General features: G+C 35.3%; 1 long non-coding RNA gene across 2 annotated transcripts in view; it reads left to right on the forward strand.

The window, feature by feature from the left end:
- Positions 1-3,392: 3,392 nt before the first annotated feature.
- Positions 3,393-26,162, forward strand: part of LOC129217203 (uncharacterized) — a 30,421-nt gene continuing 7,651 nt past the window's right edge. Inside the window, exons 1-2 of one of the 2 annotated variants that reach the window (XR_008580198.1) lie at positions 3,393-3,537; positions 18,580-18,823. This is a non-coding gene — a long non-coding RNA (uncharacterized LOC129217203). Of the gene's footprint in view, positions 3,538-14,850; positions 14,991-18,579; positions 18,824-26,162 lie in introns of those variants that run through there. The other variant, XR_008580197.1, reaches the window with a different exon arrangement.

Raw genomic sequence — 26,162 nt, forward strand, 5'->3', positions numbered from 1 at the left:
ATAAATACGAATAAAATTATCGGCTGCAGAAATTAATTCGCGTGCAAGATCTCATTGATAAGAAGTTAGCTGTTGCCATTTTTCTTGAGTTTGAACAAATAAATTCTTTCTTTATTGTTTTCTGGCTTTTCATGCAACGGGGGGATCTAAAACTTTATCTATTTGATATTTTTAGCGATTGATTGATCTTGCAAACTGCATGAGTACAAAATTTGAGTATAGTCACGGCTTCACTTGATACCTGGACCGATTATTATGAAAATTGCTATATATATGTGTATTTTTCCACGGAGAAGGTGCATAATATGCTCATTGAAGTCACTCCTCTAGCAACTTCTGCCCCGTTCAACCAATTGTCATGAAAATCAGTATAATGATGTATTTTTTTGTTGGCGTAGCAACGCGCGTCGGGTACAGCTAGTTAGTTATAAAAACTATTGCACCGTTAAAAGTTCTGAAAATAAAGAAAAATACACCTTAAATGTAAAAAAAACGAAAACAAAGGACAAAAAAAATATATATCAGATTTTTGTTTACTAATCAAAAAGTAATAGCAATCGTAAGAAAAGAATGTTGTTTTCCGAAATAAAATATTTATTTAATAAAAAAATGAATACCTTTTTGCTGAAGTAAAACTACAGCGGAGTCTCAACTTACGTGACGGTTGCGTTGTAAGACTCCTCGAGTTAGTCAAAATTTCGCTTTGTGAAAAAGGGTATGCACACGACTTTTTGATAAACATACATTATTATTTTAGCCACTTGTAAACATCCCTCAAGCTGTCTAAAGACCACTACTTAATTATATCTACTGTTTCCTACGACAAAGCCTAAATTTATACCGTATAGAAAAAAAGTAAATAAACCTACATTATTTAACGTGAAATCTGTTATGAGATGCACAAAACCAATAATCAGTGGGAGAGAGAGACATAAAAGTACAACACTATGTATAGAGTATGCAATAATAATAATAATGAAATACAACACTATAATACTACTGTACAGTAAATAGAGTGAAAAGGATTATAACTAAAAAAATGATGATGATAGTTGGTGCTGCGTAACTGATCAGATTGTTAGTGTTCAACTGCATATCGAGAATCTTCACCTTTTTAGCCTACTTTTCCAGTATAAGTCGGAGGAATAAGAAAAAAGCACGAAAGAAGGCTTAATGCATCTTTAAAATATAACTTTAAAATAAAAAATAATAATAAATAAACAAGATACTTAAATAAATATCTAAAAAATAAAAATGGAAATTAGGGTACTGGGAGGGGGGAAAATGTCTGTCAGTCTATCTGCCCCCCTCCCTTAATAACTAACTTTTGAGTGAATAGTCCGATTCAAACAATTTTTTTTTTGTTCGAAAGATCTCGGCGAGGATACCTCGTTCCCATATTTCACTTTTTGGTTTGAATAATTTTTCGTTCAATTTCAAACAGTTAAAAAAACTTAACATTAGCGCCTACGGGAAAATTCAAGGAATCCCGAACTTAGAGGCGAATTTGCTTCTAACAAACTTTGTAGGAAAAAGTTTTTGAAGAAGAGCATGTATAGGAAATATCTTTTTGATTTGAACTATTTTCCGTTCAATTTTGAACAGTTCATTTCTTTTAACATTAGTGCCTACGGCGAAACCAAAAGTGAGTGCAGATCCTGAACTTAAAGGCGGATTTACTCCAAACAAATTTTGTTGAAAATAGCTCTTGATGACAAACTCCCAACTCCGACTCTTAGAATTTTACGGCAGTCGACTCCGAATCCGAATCCTGCGCGGTTAGTTATGTTCAAATAATTTTCAATTTTAGCTAATTTTGAGAATATTGATCAGATACTAGAAAGTCGATATTGGTATACGGAAAAGTAGGCTCGTGTAGTTCTGGACGGACCTTCTTGTTTTTTAATTGCAAGAAACTTTCTCTTCCCTAGCTTTAGACGAAGCAGCGCATTTAGGTGCCATTATGTTAAATTACTTTCACATTCAGAATGAAAAATAAAAATGGAAAATATTGAGTGATTATTTGTGCACCCTAGAAAGAGAGGTCCAGACTTACGGTGTGGGAACTTTCGCCTTCAGTATGTAAAAGAAAAGCGATGAAAGTCCATTAACGAAGCTAATATTTAAACCCTGCGCTTTGTTTCAGAAGAATCACGCGTTATGGATGAGAAATTCGCGTCAGCTCCGAGATACTCAAGAAAAACTCGCGTTATATCCAATTCGCGTAAGTTGAATCGCACTGTAGAGCGATTCCATTATTGCAGTAAGTCCAGGCCGGTATCTGCGTACCCACAGTGCGGGGGGGGGGGGGGGCACGTCCTTAAAAGACCCAACAGCCCAAGAAATTGAAAAAAAAAAAAAAACTAGCACACAGACTTATTAACATTAAAAATATACACTACTGGCCTCTGAGGAGGGGTCCTAGACAGGCCCGGATCAGCGTACCCGCAGACCCTGCAGTGCTGGGGGAGGGGGACGTCATTAAGGGGTCCAACGGCCCAAGAAATAGGAAAAAAATGGCAAAAATTAGCACTAAGACGTATTAACGGTGCAAATATACACTGCTGTCCTCTGGGGTGGAGCCCTACCGATTTTGTTTCAGGGGGGCCCAAAATTTATAGATCCGGGCCTGGTCCTACAGATTATGTTGCAGAAGGGCCCAAAATTTGTAGATCCGGGCCTGAGTGGCAACTTTTTCACTACTGAGAACCACTTGGTACCCTCACGAATCCTAAGTGGACCACATATATTATGATAGAAAGAGAATTTTCCCACCAATTATCTCAGGTGAAATGAAATAAATCCAAAAGTTTTCTTTAATGAACTTGATAAAACTACAAAAGTAATCTTTTCTACTAGCTCTGCGCTGACCACATAAAAATTGTTCGAGAACCACTCATGGTCCGCGGATCACAGGTTGAGAATCAATACTTTATAGGATAACGTCACCGAATATGACGGCACTTCATAATAATATGGGGTGCTTTGTATTTTTTTTTTTAATGCTCTTGGGGGAGGGCGGTAAATACTCTCCTCGTTACACCTCTAAAGCATTTGAATGTCAGAAAGGTACTGAAACAGCTGATTCGTTAAAGCAGATTTAACGAATTACCTGTTTCAGTGAAGTTCATGTTCTTTTAATTCTCAACTGTGAAGGACGAGGAGGCCACATTATTTCAGATAAGTTTTTCGTTTCCTGTCAAAAAACACGTAACTTATCATTGATTCTAAGAAACATTGTTGGTGAACTGTATTGATAGGAAATAATTTAGAATGAAACTAATGATATGAACCTTTGTTGTTCCCATCAGATTTCCATCTGCTGCAGATAATGCTGAAAGAGCTGTATCGCAAACGATCGAACTTTAAACTCCTTATGCGACTCAGATTTTTGTTATTCTATCCATCGATGGAATTCTGAGTGGCTAACGCTATCTTAAAAATGCATATCGTTTTGTCAACGAACTAACATTTGTTTGATTTGCTACCAGGAAGGGGTTAAATTTGACGATTGGTTTTCTGTTTTTGATTCTAATTGTAAGTATATTTTTGATGTTTTAGCTTATGCATTGCATGTTTAACGTATGGTTCTGATAAATATTTGCTTTTCTTGCTATTATACTGATGAGATGCATAAAGTAGGAGAATGTGGGGCTGAGTGAAATGGTGAAATATTAACTCCGCCTTTAGCGCCACTTACCTGGTAACATTTTAACTATGTAGAAACACATGTAGTCTATTCCAGTCAAGAAAAAATTACCTTTGAAATCAAAGAATATGATAATACAAGCCATTTTCAAAAATTGATACTCATTTTGTAATATTTTGCTGTAAGTCAAAAATTACTTTTATTATTATTAAATCATAAAGTTCTTGTTATTAGCATTTTCAATATTAATGCAGACCTATCAGTATTCGGTGCAGTATTTATTTGTTTAATATTAAGCTTATTTGTATTTAAATGTTTTGAACAATTAGTCAAGTGCATGCAAGGCAAAGCGAAATAATCCATATTCAATCATTTATCAAGTCCCTTACGTATTTATTAATTAGTTCGGTCATTTACATTCCTTCATTTACTAATTCCCTTATTTGTTCATTCATTCATTCATTTTCTTATTAATTAACTATTTTATTCGTTCATTTATTTTTTCTCTTATATTTATTTATTTATTCGTTTATTGTTTCATTTCCTTTTAATTTTTCATTCATTCTTTTATTAACTTATTTATTTGATAAAAAAGCACTTTAATAATCGAATAAAAAATATTTAATTAGAAAAATATTTTATTTTTCACTTTGCCCCATGAAAAAAAGAAGGGAAAAATGTGCATTTATCTTTGAAGGTACAAATGTGCTGTCAAAAATAAAACAATGTTTCAATGAAAGTTTCATGAAAACTATATTATTCTTCCTTTATATAACGTAATTTTCGGAACAAATTTCCAATTTGTTCATTTTCAGAAAAGTAAGTAATCTTAACTATTACACTTTGCCCCACATTTCCTTAAATGGCTTCCGACCTGGCACGTCATTTTGAATTTTTCCAGAGGGGAGCAAAGGGTATATAATCAATATAAATAATATCAAAAACAGCAATCTACGCTCATTTACGTGTAAATGTAATTACGTGAATTTTCCAAAGCGGGCGGGGAGGGGGGAGGGTCAGTTGAGTCACCCAGACCGCCCCATTTGATGATCCTAAATGACGGTCCTGTTTCATACTTTTTGAAAAACATTTTATGGAAAATTTCGAAACGCTATGTTGTTTTTGCTTTGTCAAATACCGCTTTTTGGCTGTTAGTATTCAGAAGCTTTAGGAAGGGGTAATCCCCCCCAGAGACTGGTGCCCCCCAAATTTTGCAGCACAACCTCCCTCCCTAAAATAAGGAAACCCTAGAAAAATTAGAGTAAATCCACGTTCGAGAACCACCATGAAACTTCTCAACTGCGTATTCTGCGTCATGACCCCCCCCCCCCCTTCCCCGTCTTCGCCGTCATTTTCGGGCCCTAATGCTCTTCAGTTATTATTATTGAAATAACGTGCTCGAATGTTTTTCGAGATGAGCAATGGCTGATCCCTACTACGTGTCTTAATATTCAGACACTTTAGGAACGGGTACTCCCCCCCCCAGAAAATAGTTCACCCCCCCCCCTAAAATTATGCAGCGCATACCTCCTAAAATTTTAAAATTTAATAAACTTTAGAAAAAGGAGACTAAAACCACGTTTGAAAATCGCCATAAAACTATTCAGCTGAAATATTCTTCGGCATGACGAGATCTCACGATACGAGATCTGACGTAAACTGTGGAATTGTTTGGGAAACATACACACATATATACACGCGTATTCTCTGTTTTATTTATATACATAATGGGTAAAGAGCGTCGGTGCCCAAAAATGGCGATGAAAGGGGGGGGGAGGGTCATGGCGCAGAATATTTCAGCTGAATGGTTTTATGGTTATTTGCGAACGTGGTTTTAGTCTCCTTTTTCTAAAGTTTTTTAAATTTTAAGGGGTCAAGTTATGCGCTGCATAATTGGGGGGGATTGAACCATTTTCTGGGGTAGGGGAAAGTCCCTTTCCTAAAGTTTCTGAATATTAAGACACGTAGTAGGGATCAGTCATCGCCCATCTTGAAAAACATTCGAGCACGTTATTTCAATAATAATGGCTAAAAAGCATTAGGTCCCAAAAATGGCGGGGAAGGGGGGGGGGGGGGGTCATGACGCGGAATGCGCAGTTAAGAAGTTTCATGGCGATTCTCGGACGTGGATTTACTCTCATTTTTCAAGGGTTTCTTTATTTAAGGGGGGGGGACGTGTTGCGCTACCAAATTTGGGCGGGGGGGGCACCATTTTCTGGGGGGGAGGATTACCCCTTCCTAAAGTTTCTGAATACTAAGACACGTAGTAGAGATCAGCCATCGGCCATCTAGAAAAACATTCGAGCACGTTATTTCAATAATAATGGTTAAAGAGCATTAGTGCCCAAAAGTCACCCGCCAACCCTTCCGGTCCCTTACCCACCTGGCAGACCAAGCGATAAATGCTTGTCTATGTAGGTACTTTCTCTCCATACAGAAATTTTTACTGTACCTTATGAGTACTTTTTTTGTGTAGCCAGCTCTTGGTCTAAATGGACTCGTCTTAACTGGACGTTTGCCAATTCCATGCAATCCGTGGTCAAACAATAGCTACTGCATTTACAAAAGAATGATTTGATACTTTTTAACTGTGAATACTAATTATCATTTCAAATCGTTGCATAACAGTGCCGCATATTTCTAAAAAAAATATTGTAATTCAAATAATATTCCAAATAAAACTTACAAGTTTCCGGTAAAGGAATTTTTCCTCAGTTAGTGTCTATGCGAAGTGGATGTAAAATTAAATTTATCAATTACAAGAACTGATAGAGGACAGTATTATACCGACAAACAATTACTGCTACAAAAATAATACATCCCTTGAAATTTATTCTTAGTTACAATTTTCGTCGCATAAGATATTGTATTAGTATAAAAAATATATATATATTGCCAAAACAATATTGTAATTCATGAAGTATACCAAATAGAACCTTTAAAAGTTTTCTGTAAATAGTTTTTTTCCGCAATTGGGATCTTCACGCAGTGAAGTGGATGTAAAATGAAATTTATTAGTTCATATCACAAAAATTGATGGAGGCAGTATACTGGAAAACAATTGCTGCTACAAAAATAATGTATGCGTTTCAATACATTTTTAGAAAAAAAAATCGTTGCATTACACATTTTATTCTAAAAAGTGCTCTGTAAGGAAAGGAAATATTGTACTAATTAGGTAGTATACTTCAAATCCAAATAGAACTTTTGAAAGTTTCCTGTAAATGATTTTTACTGCCATTAGAGTCTTTAGGCAGTGAAGTGGATGTACGTAGAGTGAAATTTATCAGTATTGCAAAAATTGATGGAATGTAGAATAAATACACCTAAAAAAAACTGCTGCTATAAAAGTAATATATGCGATGAAATACATTGTTAGGTAGAATTTTCGTCGCTTATCAAATATTATAAAAAGTCTTGTATATGGTTTAAATACACTGGTCTCAAAAAGTTAAGGTACAAGATGTTTTTCGGAGCTCACCATAAAAACAATGGCAGTAACTATAAATTGCATTGTTTACATGCATAATAGTTACGAACTTTAAAACCATTTATAAAAAAAAGGGTGTTATCAATTTTATTTTATAGAAAAGAACATATCTTTACGAGTGAGAAGAAAATATGCAAATATCAAGCTTTCGTACTTTTGTGTGTAAGTTGTGTTGATTTTCAACTGTTGTTGGCAGTTTCGGTGATAATAGTCAATAAAGTTTAGAAAATGTCTCAGAGACGTCGTTTACCCGATTCGTTAAGGTGGAGGGCAGTTAGATGGATAGAAATGGGATTGTCGCAGGCTGATGCTGCTAGACGTCTCAATGTGTCTTGTAGTGCACAAGAGCCACTATAGGACAAGAAGGTAAACAAGAACTAAGGACAAGAGCCACTATGCTGTGCCGCAGTTCTTTGCAGACCACTTTGTAGCATCAGGAAGAAGAATCTCTAGTAGTACAAAGCGAAATCCTCTTCACAATGCAGGTCTCTATGCAAGACGACAAGTTGTGTGTGCTCCCCTCTTCAGACCACAGCAAAGGATCCGCTTATGCTGGGAAAGAGAACGTTTCCTGGACCCAACAGCAATGAGATTCTGTGCTGGTCACAGACGAGTCCAGATTTACATTGGAGAGTGATTCAGGGCGTCTACTGATCTGGAGGGAACAGCGCAATAGGTAACATCAATCCAACACTGTTTAAAGACCACAGTTATAGAGATGGTGGAACCATGGTTTGGGCAGGGATCTCGCTCGGTGGTCGCACTGACCTGCATGTATTTCATGGAGGAACTCTGACTGGTTTGAGATATCGGGATGAGATTCTTGAGCCATATGCCCACCCATATGCTGATGCTATTGGTAATGACTTCATTCTGATGGATTATAATGCACGACCTCACCGAGCTCGGATTGTTGAAGAGTATCTTGAGGATCACGGTTTGGGACGAATGGAATGGCCAGCTCGATCTCCAGACCTGAATCCGATATAACATCTTTGGGACTATCTTGGCAGACAGGTTGATGCTTTAAATCCTCCTCCAAGGTCGTTACATGAGCTGGAACAAGGATTATCCTGTGTCTGGTCTTCGCTTCCTATTCCGGTGTCCGACAACTTAATAAACAGAATGGAAAATTGATGCCGCCAATGAATTCAAGTTAGTGGGCGGGGGGGGGGGGCACATTTCTTATTAGAACCCATTTTTGTATTGCTTCTCTGACATTTTACTACATAACACTGTGCTGTTCTGTTTTCTTCAAAAATGGACTTTTCCGCAATTTTTTTTTTTTTTTTTTTTTGTTATACAAATCGTTAGTACACTTACACAAATTTCTATGACGCATTCGGTAAAAAACCACTTAAAGCAGATATTCTGCAATTTTTTTTTTTTTTTTTTTTTTTTTTTTTTGTTTCTATATTCATTCATTAAAAAATTCGACGCAAGAAAACGGGTGTACCTAAACTTTATGAGGCCAGTGTGTAATGCAATTTATGTTGTCTTTTTAGAGTTTTGTTGTAAATATTTTTTTCGCAGTTAGTATCTTTACTTAGGGATGTGTATGTTGAGTGAAATCTATCAATCGCAAAAGTTTTTGAAGGGCAATATGCCACCAAACAACTGTTGCTACAGAAATAATATACTCGTTGAAATACATCGTTAGATAGAATTTCCGTTGCGTTATAGATTTTATAATGGAAATTGCAGTATATGGACAGAAAAAAATAGTAACCCAAGTAGAATTCAATGTAAAACTCTTATAAGTTTCCGGTAAATGAAATTTTCTTCAGTCAGCGTATTTATGCAGTAAGAGTGAAACTTATCAATTACAAAAATTGATAAAGGGCAGTTTACCACCAAACAATTGTACCTTGAAATTCCTTCTTAGATACAATTTTCATCGTGTAAGATATTTTATCATAAAAAGCGCATTGCCAAAGCAATATTGTAATTTATTAAATACTACAAATCGAATTTTTTAAAGTCTACTATAAATAGTTTTTTCCGCAATTGGAATCTTCACGCAGTGAAATGGATGTAAAGTGAAATTTATCGGTGCATATCACAAAACTCGAAAACAATTGCCGCTACAAAAAAATGTATGCGTTTAAATACATTTTTTACAAACAATGTTCGTTGCATTACACATTTTATTTTATAAAGTGCTCTGTAAGGAAAGGAAACATTGCCCTAATTAAGTACTCCAAATAGCCGTTAGGCTCTTTAGGCAGTGAAGTGTATGTAGAGTAAAATTTATATAAGTTTAGCAAAAATTGATGGAGGGTAGACTATCCCTAAAAAAACTGCTGCTATAAAAATAGTACATGCGGTGAAATACATTGTTAGGTAGAATTATCATTGCGTAGAAGATATTTTAAAAAGCCTTGTATATGGCCAAAAAACTTGATTCGAAAGAGAACTTTTAAAGATTTTTTCAGCAGTTAGTGTTTTTACGCAAAGAATTGTATGTTGAAGGAAATTTATCAATTACAAAAGTTATTAGAATGTAATATACAAATAACTAATTGCTGCTACAAAAATAATATACGTGTTTAAATACATAAAAAGTGCTTTATATGGTCAGAAAATTATTGTAATTTATAAGTACTCCAAATAGAACTTTCAAATGTTTTCTCTAAACACTTTTTTCCCGCAGCTAATGTCTTTACGATGCAAAGCGGAAGTAGGGTGAAATTTTTTATACCTCGAAAATTTATGGAAGGCAGTACAGTAAAACCCGTCTACAACGATACTGTTGGGACCTAAAAAAAATATATCGCAATAGATAGGTTATCGTTATCGTTGATTATTCATGCTAACATTTTGCTGGGGTCGAAAAATAAAATTAAATTGTTGTAGACAGGTTATCGTTATGGACAGTATCGTTATACACAGGTTTCACTATACCCCAAAACAATTACTACCACAAAAATAATATATGGTTTGAAAAACTTAACGTCACATAATGGATTTTATTTTTAAAAAGTGTTGCCATATGACCAAAAACATTATAATTTATATATTATTCAAAACAGAACGTTGACAAGTTTCCTGTAAATGAGGAATCTCGAAGTTAAATTCTTTTACGAGGAAGAGTAAATAGAACAAAATATATCATAACTGAATCTATTTTTGTAAAATAGAGGGAGGGCAACTTTTCCAAAATTTAACGGTTCTACAAAAGTAATATTTTTTCATAAAGTGAAATGTTCAGCTCTTCGGAGAATATACTATCTGGTGTACAAATAAGTTTTAAAGGATTTTGTTTTCAAGTTTTACGTTTTATTGTGAGAAAATAATTTCATGTGCAGTTTTCGAAGCACTGTTCATCGTTGGCCACTACCTCTTCCCATCTTTCTGGCAATTTTCGGATCCCTCCTCGAAAAAACGATGCGTCTTTTGATGCAATCTACGAATCGATCCAATTTTGGACTTCTTCAAAAGATCAGAAGTGCTGATCCTCAAGAGCAATTGTCATCGACAAAACCAAATAGCAGTTGAAGGGGGCGATTTCTGTGCTATATAGCGGGTGAGGTAGGATTGCTCATTTCAGGGTTTCGAGGTACTTTTTGACTGGCGGCGCAACATGTGACCGAGTGGTATCATGTTGCGAAATTAACTTGTCGTGTATCTCCTTATATTGCAGCCGTTTTTCCCGCAGTTCTCGGCTCAAAGGCATCAACTGAGTTCGGTAAAGTTGTTTGGCATCAGTCTTTGTCCAATATAGCCTCCAGTTCGGCATCTTCAAGCTTTTGTGGCCGTCTATCGTACACTTTGTCATTGGTATCAAAATCACCACTTTTAAAACGTCTAAGTAGGGGAATAATGGGCATTCACCTGCAAGAGGGGGATCTGGGGATCAGATCCCCCTCCCGATCTCCTCCCCACCCCCTCCCGATCCGCCTACCGATATCCGCCTGCCGTTTCCCACCGCCTCCCAACTCACATCGCCTCCCGTTAGCCGCCTTCCAATCTTGTAGAAGGTTACGAAGAGTTTTTGCGCGTTTTTCTCGCATTTTTGGACTTCGTCGCTTTTTTCTCACAATCTTTTACGAGGATATTTTCGCGCGTTTTGAAGATTTTGGCGCGTTTTGTACTTTGTCGTATTACCGTAAAAAGTTATGAGAAAAAAAGCAAAGTCCAAAAATGCGGGGAAAACGCGCAAAAACTCTTCGTAACCTTCTACAAGATTAGGAGGCGGTGGGGAACGGCAGGCGGCTATCGGCAGACGGATCGGGAGGGGATGGAGAGGGGATCGGGAGGGGGATCTGATTCCCAGATCCCCCTCTTGCAGGTGAATGCCCAATATTCCCCAACTCGTCTATACCAAAACTCACAAGCAGAAATCCATGAAGCATGTTTCCCCGTAAGCTTCATGCAGCATTCGATTGCCTTCAGCCGCACTTTTTTTTTCTAATTGAAGCAAAAAAAGTAAACCTTCCGCAAATTGTGTTTTGTTGGCACATAAACTGACGTATTCAGAGCACACAAAAACTATGTTATTTCCACTTCAGCGATATGTCACATACTGAAAATGAAAGCCTAACAATGAGGTTGTAAAATAAAGTTAGTTGCAACATTGTTCGTTTCGCTATAATACCAGTGACGCTATCTCTTGAAAATCCTTTAAAACTTATTTGTACACCAGATATTATAACTATTAACTTGAATATAAAATGAACAAGGTTTAGATTCAAAAAAAAAAAAGAAAGGAAGAAAACTTGTTGCCACAGCGATAAAAATAATTCGTGGCAAAAAATAGTAAAGTGGTAAATCGAAGAAAAAACAACTCATTGCAAAATGAATGCTTAAATGCCCATTGTTTCACAGATGAAATAATAGTGAATTCTTGAGCGGGGGGAGTAGTAAAAAAGAAAGAAATAATAATAAAACAAAGAATTAAAGGATAACGAAATAAATAACTACAGGTAGAGTACCTAACTAATGCAAGTTTCCGTCGTGACATTGTGAGATTTGTAGTTACTTCTTCTTCTGTTTTTAAATTTGCGCACATAAGCCTCGTCTTAGAAAGCCATAAGGTGAGTTTAATAATTGCTGAAATTCTGGTGCGGAAATATGGAATAATTTCCAAAGGTACACTTTCTGTCTCTCTCTCTCCTCTTTCTTTGGGCTTAATATTTTCATCAAATTTTATTTTATTTCAATATGTAGCGTTTTTAATATGTTTCTCAATTATTTTGCACAAGTTTTACCCTATTTGAAACCACTCGTAAATCCAAAACTCTTTATGAAGTAGAGAATTTGAGCCAAACTGAAATAGTTAAGATAACTTACCTCTTTCAAAATGAACATATTGGAAATTTGTGTTAAAATTTATGATACATAAAGAAGGAACAATGCATTTTATACTAAAACTTGTATTGAAACATTATTTTCCAGTAAATTGAAATTAAAACTCTTGACAGTACCTTTAAAAAAAGTGGAAAATGCTCACTTTTTTTTCAATGGGCAAAGTGAAAAATAAAATATTTTTCTAATAAAATACTTTCTGCTTGATTGTTAAAAATAATTTCATAAAAGGAATGAACGTATATGCGAATGATTGAATAAATGAATAAATCTTCTTAATATATAAAAATCAATGTCCTGAGATAACATATATACATATATATATATATCAACGCACAGCCGAAACCGCTGAAGCTTCAGACCTGAAATTTGGCAGGCATGTCTGCATGATTACGAAAGTAACCACTAAGAAAGGATTTTTCGAAATCTCAATTAGTTCGGGAGCAATTAATTAAAACCTCTTAATTTCTGCGAATTTAAAACCTGTCATTGAGTTCAAATCCCTGATTTTCGAAGGCTTTCCTCCATTCAAATCATTATTCAGTACTTCATCTCAACTTTTGGTCGATAGCGAACTATAAATTTGATATTGTTTTTGTTTCTCACGTGGTTCTTCGAGGCTTTTCTCAAGTCAAATCATAATGTTTCTGTCTATTGCTTTCATTTTTTCAAAACTAGAAACGAAGTTTTTAAGAACATCATCACAGGCGGACTATCCTTTTGAATTTAGAAGAGTGCAGTTTCCTGTTAAAGTTTGCTTTGCAATAACCATTAATAAGTCACAAGGACAGACATTAAAAGTAGCAGGGACCGATTTAAGAGAAGACTTTTTTTCACACGGCCAATGTTATGTAGCTTGCTCCAAAGTCGAGCTACAGTCGTCCATCAAGCAGCTTAATAATTTTAGCACCAGAAAAAAAAAAAAACTAAAAATGTTGTATACAAAGAACTTCTTGCTTAAACATAGGTATATCAATAAAATGTGGATGGCCTGTGTTTGCAAAGATAATCATTACTTTAAAAGGATCTTTAATAACAGTTGAAGATCGGTTAAGGACAAGGGGATATATATATATATGGAGTCCAGGGGCCCCGGGATCCTCTCAAAATTAGAAAAAATTATAGCTAATAAGTAATTATTATAGGGGATTTTCGAAACTAGGTGCACCAAGCACTGTTAACCCCTGCTAATTCCATTACCCGAGCAATGCCGGGTACAGGAATGCTAGTATGAAATAATAAAAGAATAAATAAATCAATTAATCAATATATGATAAAATAATTAAATGAAAACAATAATGAATGAGTAAGAAAATTCGAGAATGAACGCTTAAATACACGAAGGATTGTGAATGAATAAATTCAAGATTGAATATGTGAGTAATTTAATAAATGAATGAATAAGTAAATGAAATAAACTATTTCTCTTCGCTCTATTCACTTCGCACCGCGTGTACTTGACAAACAACATTAAACACATTAAATTGAAACATGCCTAATATTAACTGAATGAATACCGTACTGGACCTCAGTAGATTTCAATTAACATGTAAAATGTTGATTACAAAACTCATCATTTCCTTATCGAAAAAATATTTTTGATAAACCACAAAACGTGATGTATAAATTACTATATATACATCTCGTTTTGAAAATGACATGTATTATTGTATATCTTGATCTTCAGAGCTGTTTATTTTTTGACAGAAATTAACTACATGTTTAACTTTTGACAGTTACTCTGTTAAAATAATGTTAAATTGGTGGTGCCACTAACTGTGAAAATATTTTACCATTTCGCTTTGTTTCGCTACTTCACTTTGCCTCACATTCCCCTTCATAACTTGCTTTGTCAAAGTTACCATCAGTGTGACGTAAAACGATTGGCATTTTCCGGGTTTAAATTATGTTCAAAGTTCAAATTGAGTAAGACTCTTTAATTACCAATTTAACATTTAAAAAAAATTGTATGAGGTTGTTACAACTTTATCAGCGATATTCTATTGTTAGATAAGTACATACTGCATTGTGATATGGTGTTGATTTCCCTTTTTAAGAAGAATTGTCGGAATTGTTAGTAAATCAAATTTGTTTATTCAAAACTTGTTTATCAACCACTTGATATGAACTCTTCAGTTCCATTGAGCGCCGAATTCCGCAATCTGTACCAGATCCAGAGTTCTCTGATGAATATTATTCCTAAAATCTGCCTCGGAAACACCTGTCAAGACTGTCAATCTCGTTGGCAGCAACTGTCAATTTCAGAATTTTCCGATAAAACTTTTGATAGCAACAATGAAGACAAACACTTCTTAACAGTTTGAAGATTTCGGAGAGATAAAAAAGTTTCGACGGTCATTGTGCATGTAACCAGTGACGTAGTCTATCTCTTCAACCATTCAGTCTTTGAGTGTGTTTCTGGAAAAAAGCGGATGAGTCTTTTCCGTTTAGCAAAAATATTTCTCTTTAAATACGGATGAGTTGTTTTCTTAGACTGTTTCTAACCTTATCTTAAGCCCGTTCAATTTATCTTAGAAGAAAGAGGTGAACCATATTAAATTTTCTACCTTTATGTACCTTAAATTTAGAAAATTTTGCCTAATGAAATATTTTACTACCTTTTCATAACTTTAAAATAATTACTTTAATTGAATCTCTGTTTTCATCAGAATGCTAATGGCTTTTATTAAACCATCCGTAAAATTACCTGCCTTTTAACAAATTTGATTTTACGACAGTAATAAGCTGATTATGAATCCTTCAGTTTTACTTATGCTAATGAGGGAAAGCTAATAGAGAGATTTTAATTGAGAATCAACTATTTCACTTCGAAGAAATATTTATATCATCGGCAAACAAAGCATGGGAACAAAGAGAAAACTAAGATACCCGACGTTGTACGAGAAAACATTGGAAAGATTTTCCAGAACTAAAGGAGCTTACTGGAGTTAAATTGCAATATAAATTCCTTCTAACTGATTTTTCTTTTTTTAAATTGAGTTGCTAAAAAAGAATATAAACTAATAATATTTATTAGTACATGTGTTTTGCTTTAAAATTTTTGGACATTTTTAACAACAATAACAAGACGACTTTCTTGTTTAAGTTAAGAATTTAGTATAAGGATGATTGAGTAGAAAAAATAATTATGTCCTTATTTGGTCCATTGCTTCAAATGAGCATGTTACAACTTCCAAAAATTAACGGTTTGTACCGTTACCGTTTGGACGCACTACATTTGAATAAACATACATCATTTCTTTACTTATTGTTTAGTATCAATAACAATTACTGATGTTCTGTTTACTTAAAAGCTATTTGCTTACAAATATAATTTTTTGGTTGTTAATATTTGAAGCATTTTGATATTGCAAAAAATAAAAATTGCTGCCTTCCATTTTTTATTCATTCATCGTCCGGTTTACATTGTGTGAACTTTTAGTTCTTTTTAGCACTGATGAAGGGGCTTGCATGTGACAGCCCCGAAACAGCTGTTTGCTGAGTTTTTAACTCTTTTATACTACTTTATTTGTACTTTATACACGTTGTTGTTGTCATTTTTACTCATTTTGATATTGTTTGGCATTTTCTTCAAATGCTTATTATGATACCTTCAATAGTGTGTCTCTCACTTTTAATTTTTTCAGTTTCATAAGTTACTACATTTATAAAGCAATAATTTGTTTCTCTCTTTTTCTTAATTTCATAAAATCCGTATTCTCCATCGTATTGTGATATTGTAAATAGTTTGTCACCGATTTCTTTGCATATGGTCTTCAAGATTTGATTTTTTTTATGTATAGGTATTTGTTTTTGGCTTACATTGATTATAGCTTTTATTAACATTTTAGCTCAAAAATCTTTAATCATTTTTCATACACTTGTACGTGGTATTTATTATTTAGTGAGGCAAAATGAAAAGGATAAAATAGTTTGCGATTTACAGTGCAAATCTGGCAATGTTTTAACTACGCTGTTAATCATATCGATGATACAATCCATTTTCAAAATTTGATACTCATGTTGTAATATTTCGCAATATATTAAGAGTAATTTGTGTCATTATTGTACGATAAAGTTATCATTATTAAAACTAATTGAATATTAATTGAATTAATCACAATCAAATATTAATTGAAATCTACTGATATTCAGTACGATATTTAATTTAATATTAGGCATGTTTTGATTTTAAACGTTTAGAACTTTTTTTCAAATGCATGCGGGGCAAAGTGAAATGATTTATTTCATTTATTTATTCGTTCATTTAATTAAGTGATTTATGCATTTATTCATTAAGTTTTTTACATTCATTCACCTGTTTTCTAATTGTTCACTAATTTATTATCTGGTTACTTTATCATTAAACTAGTAATTTATTTATTTATTCATTTTTTTTCATTCATTCATTCATTGAGTCATTTGAAGAAAATTATTTTCAATAGTCACTTGACTATTGAAAATAATTTTCTTAGCAATACACAAGTGTACACAATGTGAATAGCAAATGTATCATTAAAAAAATACATCAAAACTCACTTTGTCCCATTTAAAAGAAAAAAGATATATTTTTACTTTTATTTGAATGTATAAATTTACTGTCAAAAATGAAAAATACATTTCAGTGCAAGCTTTATTGTGAAATACATTGTTTTCTCTTTATTTGCAGTCGTTGCAAAATGAAATGTTATTTATTTATTTATTGAGAAGTCCCACAGCTTGATCAGTTTTGTTTTAATTTTTCACCTTAATCAAATTATGATCTTTCTAATTTTCTGTCTTTGTTCCATTTTTTGTAACACCTTAGTAAGCACCACACTCGTTTGTCACAGTCACATTATTAGAGTATACTTATATTATGAATAATTTGATTCCTGTTGAAACTACAGTAGAACCCCTCAATAAGGGACACTAAGGGGACCAGATATTTTGTCCTTTAAATAGAGGTGTCCCTTATTCGGAGGCGGATAAATTGATGCATGCTTAGTAGTAAAATATCACAATAAACATTAATTGTTAACACTTAAGATTAAATACTGAAAATGTCTCATTATGTTAAATAACGTTCATAATTATTCAAATTTCTAAGTTTATATTATTTTATTAATTAAAATTTAAAAAAAAATTGTAGTGGCAAAGTTTTGTATCATACAGAAATAATTTTGAAGTAATTCATTACATGTATTTGCTTTATGTTATGTAATTTTCAATGTAATACTATGTGAATTACAATTTATGTTCAGATTTTTGAAGTTTTATAAGCAAAGCTAATTAGTTGCTGTGCACTCTTCGTCGGCCCTGAACCTATTTGAATAAATTGTTGAGAGGGAAAATTATGCATGTTAATTTCAGCAAGGTCTTTTTTTTTTTTTTTTTACAATACATTTCTTGTTTCCTTCACATATGTTTAAGTCAAACTTACCTCAATTAATTTTTAGAGGAAAAGTGAAACGTGAATTCCAGTAAATTCACTATTTCTTATGTGCTTATACATTATTTCTTGCTTTTTTTTTTTTTTTGTGACTGTCCCTTAAACAGAGTGTCCCTTAATTAGAGGTAAATACATGGAAGTCCCTATTCAAAGGGCCTGGGACCAGAAAAAAATGTCCCTTAAATAGAGGTGTCCCTTATTCGGAGGTGTCCCTTATTCGGAGGTGTCCCTTATTCGGAGGTGTCCCTTAATGGAGGTTCTACTGTATTTGAAGCACGGAGAGTATCAGGAACTTTAACGTCTTATAAGAATCACTCAAAAAAAGTAGTTGAAGCAGTTCTCTGGTTTTGATAATAGATCAATTAGATGAGATTAAATAGATTTAATGAAACGAAATAAAATTAAATAGAATGAAATTAGTAAAATTAATTAGAAAGAAATTAAATAAAATAACTTAGAATGATAGAGAGAATATGCCGTATCTATATATTTATACGAAGCTATAGGTTTACGTTTGCTGTTGTTTACAATAGATATCGTTATTATACGTTTTGCTGACACCTATTACACACAAAAAACCCTTATATAAACAAATGTTTCAAACTATTTTTTTAGAAATTAGATAGAGAAAGAATTTTATTCTCACTTCGTGGTCTTCTCTATATTTTGGGCTTGTTTTGATTCTTTCCTCTCTTTCTACAGCCAATGACATGGCAGTGCCCCAACGGCTAATACAGTTCTTCGTGAGCACGTGCGTGGTTCTGCTGATCGTTTGCAGGAGTCCCGAGTCAACGAACTCTGCTCCTTCAGACCAATCTTTCAGAAGCAATTTTTGCAACGTCGTCTGCAACAAGGATCCGCCAGAGGGTGGCAACTTCTGCAACTGTGATAGGCACCCTCTAGGAAAGAGATCCCTAACTGATGAAAGCACATCCCAGTGATGCAAGTAAGGAATAAGTTCAAAGCCTTACAAATATAACTTGATAAACCATTGAACCATGGACATTTTAATGATATAGACAAATCGGTAAACCAAAGACCTTTTAGTTACATACACATACCATTGAATCGTCGAACTTTTAGTTATGTACACAAATCATTAAACCAAAGACTTTTTATTTACATACACAAACCATTAAACCATCGAACTTTTAGTTACATGCACAAACCATTGAACTATAGACCTTTTAGTAACATAGACAGAACCTTATCGTATCCCTCTTCGTCACGCAAATGACTAAGTAGCACTATGGAAGTGACCGTTTTCTTATGTCCATAGGAAATTCAAAGAAATTGTGCCTCGTGAGCTTCCAGACTTCCATCACCCTTCCAGACTTTCGTCTCTCATCAAACCATTCGGATTTTTTTATTGTGTGGTGAAATTTTAATGATTGATTTGGTGGTTCACTGACTCCGAGAACTGCAACGGGTTATAACTTCTACGTTTGTTTTCTGCAGAGTACTGAAGAATCCCGGGTTCGACACCAGAAGAGCAAAAATCCTCCGAGTTCGCGAATGATGACTGAGGCTTGTTGAATATGTCGTGGTAATAAAGTCCTCCAAGTTCCCATTCCGAATCAATACCGCTGGGTGTACTGGACCAGGGATTGCTCCGTTCTTGGTCTGGATCAAAAAAAAAAAAAAAGAGTTGTCTTCAAGGTCCCATCTAATTGGTTAATCCACATACAGTGATATGTACGGTGTGTACTGGAGTGTTGTGTTTTTATTATTATTTTGTCATATTTTTACTTTATATCTAATATAGAAGAAAATATTGGATTCGTGCAAATTTTCGAATTTCGAATTTTGACGGATTCGAACGTTTTGAGGTGTGCTGAGTCCATTTCGACTATTTTTGGAAAATGTCTGTCTGTCTGTGTGTGTGTGTGTGTGTGTCACGTCTGTGTGTGACCAGTTTTTTGTGGCCGCTCTACAGCAAAAACTACCACAAGAAATCGAACGAAATTCGGTACACATATGTGCCGCTATGTGAACTTGTGCCCATTGGTTTTTGGCGCGAATTCCTCCAAGGGGGGGGGGTGGAGCTATGGGACGTTTTTTGAGTTACGCGTGCTTGCTATTCCTCAGGAAGTAACTGGCGGAATCAAACAAAATTTGGTCCATATGTTGCCATTAACAGGAACAGGTGCTGATTCAATTTTGGTGTCAATAACTCAAACGGGTGTTGAGCTATAGAACGTTTTTTGTAGTCAATTGTGACTGCTGTATCTCAAGAAATAATGAACGGAATGAAAGAAAAATTTATCGGCAAGTAGCCCTTAGTGGGTATAAGAGATGATTTTATTTTGGTGTCAACAGCTAAAAAGGGGGTAGCGCAATCACCCGTTCTTTTTTTCCATTGTGAGTGCCCTATCTCAAGAAGTAATGCTACGTTCTGGTTGAAATTTGGAATATATGTGAATCCATATGTAAACAGGCTTCGGTTCAATTTTGACGCCAATCGCTCCAAGAGGTGTTGATTTTTTTTTTTTTTTTTTTTGCGAATAAAAATAGCTTTATTAATGCAACAATAAGAAAGATAAATCGTAATAGATTGTCGTCTGCGTATTTCTCGTGATTTTAATTGAACAAGAACTAGGGGGCTATCGCCCCCTGCTCGCTATCGCTCGCCAACCCCCGGAACTGCTTACGCAGTTCCCTGTGGATCGCTTCGCGATCCATGCTCGCTTCGCTCGCTCGCTGTATGCCAATACATTAGCCTAGCTAAAATTTTCCGTAAAAATTAAAGTTGGTAATTGCATTTAGGTCACCATCCATTTAACCAATATGAAAATTACGTTCATAATGTTAATTTGTCTGCTTTGGCCAGATTTTCGACAGTTTAACTTTGCTGTATGTAAGATGACTGCCTTGGCAATGTGCACAACTTTACCATTATAGATACAAAAGTGTCTGTCATTGCTTTGGAGAGATTGCACTTCTACCTGTTGGTCCGCGGAAGGTATTTTATTTCCCTTCTACCACCCATTGGAAAACCAATGAAGGCATTCCCCTATCCGCCACCTGGGGACGCGCCCTCTAGGGGTTACAGGCTCCCCCGAGGGATGTATTTACATTATTTACACTCTTATATATTTACATATTTACACTCTTATATATTCTAGTCTGAGAAAACTTCCTCATATACACAATTAAAAATGTCCCGTTTGGGAGCCACAACTGACACTGCTTCAAAAGATCTTGTTCTTGATAATGCCACATAGAGCTGGCCATGACTAAAAACAGGCTCAGAGAGCACCAAACATATTTTCTCAAACGTTTGTCCTTCTTGTTGTTATTCTGAATCCTTGCCACGTCACGAACAAAAAATGGTTTAACTAAAAACGCGAAAACTCGCCAAGGCTACTTTGCTTGCACAATACTAAAACTACTATAACCCTAAACAAATTTGGCGAAACCTTTCAGCTGAGAATAAAAGGAATAAAGTAAATTCTTTCTCGGTTATTCATTTTGAACTGAACTGTCGTACTGAAGCAGAGAATAGACGACGCTCAAAGCGCCTACGCGTTCAAAACAACATTGCCGATGAACATGATTGTGGAGCAATGTGTGAAGAATGCGAATTTTGTGGTGCTCTTTATTGGCAGAAAGAGCGTAATACTGCAAATAAATATACTAAATGTTGCCATGACGGAAAGGTGCGGTTACCGGCATTGTGTGACGCACCTGATCTGTTGAAGGAACTGCTGACTGAAAATTCCCCAGCCGCTAAAAATTATCGGCAGCGAATCAGAGAATACAACTCTGGAAATGGCTCGTCTTAAATTGGATTCAAGAACGGTTTCCTGCCTTCTTTGAGCTTTTCTTTGCTGATTAAGGTTGAAATGGGCCACAGCCCGACTCAAACTCATCTCAAAAAAAAAAAAAGTTCGTTGAGTATTCTGTGATTCAAGATTTCAAAACAACGTAGAAGTTTGTTTACATGATTTATCGGCGAAGTGTTGCCAACAGAGGTTTAGAAATTCACCCCTTCATTTGCCGGCACGTAAGAGAATTATATATATAGAGATGAAAGCACATCCCAGTGATGCAAGTAAGGAATAAGTTCAAAGCCTTACAAATATAACTTGATAAACCATTGAACCATGGACATTTTAATGATATAGACAAATCGGTAAACCAAAGACCTTTTAGTTACATACACATACCATCGAATCGTCGAACTTTTAGTTATGTACACAAATCATTAAACCAAAGACTTTTTATTTACATACACAAACCATTAAACCATCGAACTTTTAGTTACATGCACAAACCATTGAACTATAGACCTTTTAGTAACATAGACAGAACCTTATCGTATCCCTCTTCGTCACGCAAATGACTAAGTAGCACTATGGAAGTGACCGTTTTCTTATGTCCATAGGAAATTCAAAGAAATTGTGCCTCGTGAGCTTCCAGACTTCCATCACCCTTCCAGACTTTCGTCTCTCATCAAACCATTCGGATTTTTTTATTGTGTGGTGAAATTTTAATGATTGATTTGGTGGTTCACTGACTCCGAGAACTGCAACGGGTTATAACTTCTACGTTTGTTTTCTGCAGAGTACTGAAGAATCCCGGGTTCGACACCAGAAGAGCAAAAATCCTCCGAGTTCGCGAATGATGACTGAGGCTTGTTGAATATGTCGTGGTAATAAAGTCCTCCAAGTTCCCATTCCGAATCAATACCGCTGGGTGTACTGGACCAGGGATTGCTCCGTTCTTGGTCTGGATCAAAAAAAAAAAAAAAGAGTTGTCTTCAAGGTCCCATCTAATTGGTTAATCCACATACAGTGATATGTACGGTGTGTACTGGAGTGTTGTGTTTTTATTATTATTTTGTCATATTTTTACTTTATATCTAATATAGAAGAAAATATTGGATTCGTGCAAATTTTCGAATTTCGAATTTTGACGGATTCGAACGTTTTGAGGTGTGCTGAGTCCATTTCGACTATTTTTGGAAAATGTCTGTCTGTCTGTGTGTGTGTGTGTGTGTGTCACGTCTGTGTGTGACCAGTTTTTTGTGGCCGCTCTACAGCAAAAACTACCACAAGAAATCGAACGAAATTCGGTACACATATGTGCCGCTATGTGAACTTGTGCCCATTGGTTTTTGGCGCGAATTCCTCCAAGGGGGGGGTGGAGCTATGGGACGTTTTTTGAGTTACGCGTGCTTGCTATTCCTCAGGAAGTAACTGGCGGAATCAAACAAAATTTGGTCCATATGTTGCCATTAACAGGAACAGGTGCTGATTCAATTTTGGTGTCAATAACTCAAACGGGTGTTGAGCTATAGAACGTTTTTTGTAGTCAATTGTGACTGCTGTATCTCAAGAAATAATGAACGGAATGAAAGAAAAATTTATCGGCAAGTAGCCCTTAGTGGGTATAAGAGATGATTTTATTTTGGTGTCAACAGCTAAAAAGGGGGGTAGCGCAATCACCCGTTCTTTTTTTCCATTGTGAGTGCCCTATCTCAAGAAGTAATGCTACGTTCTGGTTGAAATTTGGAATATATGTGAATCCATATGTAAACAGGCTTCGGTTCAATTTTGACGCCAATCGCTCCAAGAGGTGTTGATTTTTTTTTTTTTTTTTTTTGCGAATAAAAATAGCTTTATTAATGCAACAATAAGAAAGATAAATCGTAATAGATTGTCGTCTGCGTATTTCTCGTGATTTTAATTGAACAAGAACTAGGGGGCTATCGCCCCCTGCTCGCTATCGCTCGCCAACCCCCGGAACTGCTTACGCAGTTCCCTGTGGATCGCTTCGCGATCCATGCTCGCTTCGCTCGCTCGCTGTATGCCAATACATTAGCCTAGCTAAAATTTTCCGTAAAAATTAAAGTTGGTAATTGCATTTAGGTCACCATCCATTTAACCAATATGAAAATTACGTTCATAATGTTAATTTGTCTGCTTTGGCCAGATTTTCGACAGTTTAACTTTGCTGTATGTAAGATGACTGCCTTGGCAATGTGCACAACTTTACCATTATAGATACAAAAGTGTCTGTCATTGCTTTGGAGAGATTGCACTTCTACCTGTTGGTCCGCGGAAGGTATTTTATTTCCCTTCTACCACCCATTGGAAAACCAATGAAGGCATTCCCCTATCCGCCACCTGGGGACGCGCCCTCTAGGGGTTACAGGCTCCCCCGAGGGATGTATTTACATTATTTACACTCTTATATATTTACATATTTACACTCTTATATATTCTAGTCTGAGAAAACTTCCTCATATACACAATTAAAAATGTCCCGTTTGGGAGCCACAACTGACACTGCTTCAAAAGATCTTGTTCTTGATAATGCCACATAGAGCTGGCCATGACTAAAAACAGGCTCAGAGAGCACCAAACATATTTTCTCAAACGTTTGTCCTTCTTGTTGTTATTCTGAATCCTTGCCACGTCACGAACAAAAAATGGTTTAACTAAAAACGCGAAAACTCGCCAAGGCTACTTTGCTTGCACAATACTAAAACTACTATAACCCTAAACAAATTTGGCGAAACCTTTCAGCTGAGAATAAAAGGAATAAAGTAAATTCTTTCTCGGTTATTCATTTTGAACTGAACTGTCGTACTGAAGCAGAGAATAGACGACGCTCAAAGCGCCTACGCGTTCAAAACAACATTGCCGATGAACATGATTGTGGAGCAATGTGTGAAGAATGCGAATTTTGTGGTGCTCTTTATTGGCAGAAAGAGCGTAATACTGCAAATAAATATACTAAATGTTGCCATGACGGAAAGGTGCGGTTACCGGCATTGTGTGACGCACCTGATCTGTTGAAGGAACTGCTGACTGAAAATTCCCCAGCCGCTAAAAATTATCGGCAGCGAATCAGAGAATACAACTCTGGAAATGGCTCGTCTTAAATTGGATTCAAGAACGGTTTCCTGCCTTCTTTGAGCTTTTCTTTGCTGATTAAGGTTGAAATGGGCCACAGCCCGACTCAAACTCATCTCAAAAAAAAAAAAAGTTCGTTGAGTATTCTGTGATTCAAGATTTCAAAACAACGTAGAAGTTTGTTTACATGATTTATCGGCGAAGTGTTGCCAACAGAGGTTTAGAAATTCACCCCTTCATTTGCCGGCACGTAAGAGAATTATATATATAGAAGATGGAAATGATCGGAAATACTATCTCAATGATTTAAAATTTTTAACTGTTGCCATCTTATGTTTGTTAACAAATAAAATATTCGTAATTAATTCAAGCAAGGCTTTTAAAATAACTTTCAATTTTTGCTCTTTGCTTTGCTTTTGCAATAATTCAGACATTGGGATGGTCGTCAAGTTTTTGCATGTGTAATTTTGTTTTTGTTGGGAATATTGCTTCCTCATCAAGCATGGGGAGGGATCAGAAAAAAAAAAGAAAAATATAGAAGAAAGTTTCGTGATGGCCACAACATACTAGTGCAATTATTCCCTCGTGTTCTTCTAGCTAATTTTGACGCAAAGTTTAACCCATATGTTTCCAAGATTTTTGAGCTGTATTTATAACATATTGTAGTATTTTCATGCACACAAGGGTTGATGAGTCACGTTGTTAGTATCATCAATTTGTTTTTATTGCACGAGCAGGAGAACTCATTTCAGCACATATTCAGTGATCCCAATTAAAATCACAGGAGTAAAAAAGGCTAACGCGTAATGAGTAAAAACTAATCATGCAAACATAACAATGTTATTTTCGAAAACAACACGATGTAAGAACATTGGTTTCTGATTGTTTACTATACCGAAAACAGGACACACGTAAGTTTATAGAACATTCAAATACCAAAACATTCGAATAATTAAGGGAAAAAAATAGTATAACAGGTTTTGTTTCAGAAAACCTACATGGCTAATTATTCTGTTTTTCTCCTTTGTGTTCCAGATCCTCGTAACAATAAGTTGCAATGGCTTGTTTGCGAAGCAACTCGAGCTCTGCCAAAGGCGGTTGTCGTTGTTACCAACTGGCCTCTATTTCTCGAGCAGATGAAAAATGAAGATCAAATGCATAACAAATGCAAGTTTGTTATGAATATAATAGTCTGCACGTTAATGTTTTCGGGTGTTCTTATTAGTCGATCAGATTGGAGAGAAGGAATACTTGTGATGTTTCTTGATCAGTAGGGAAGACTGGGGATACTTGTCAGGGGAGAGTCGTTCCCCTCACGAATCTCGACACTGCTATAACGCACTATTCTAATTACTGTCAACTTTACTGAGCTGCTATGGTGGGTTTACATCCTTAATAATTGTCACACGGCCCGTTTCGTGC

The sequence above is a fragment of the Uloborus diversus genome, chromosome 2 (assembly GCF_026930045.1).
Source record: "Uloborus diversus isolate 005 chromosome 2, Udiv.v.3.1, whole genome shotgun sequence".
Classification (NCBI taxonomy): Eukaryota; Metazoa; Arthropoda; class Arachnida; order Araneae; family Uloboridae; genus Uloborus; species Uloborus diversus.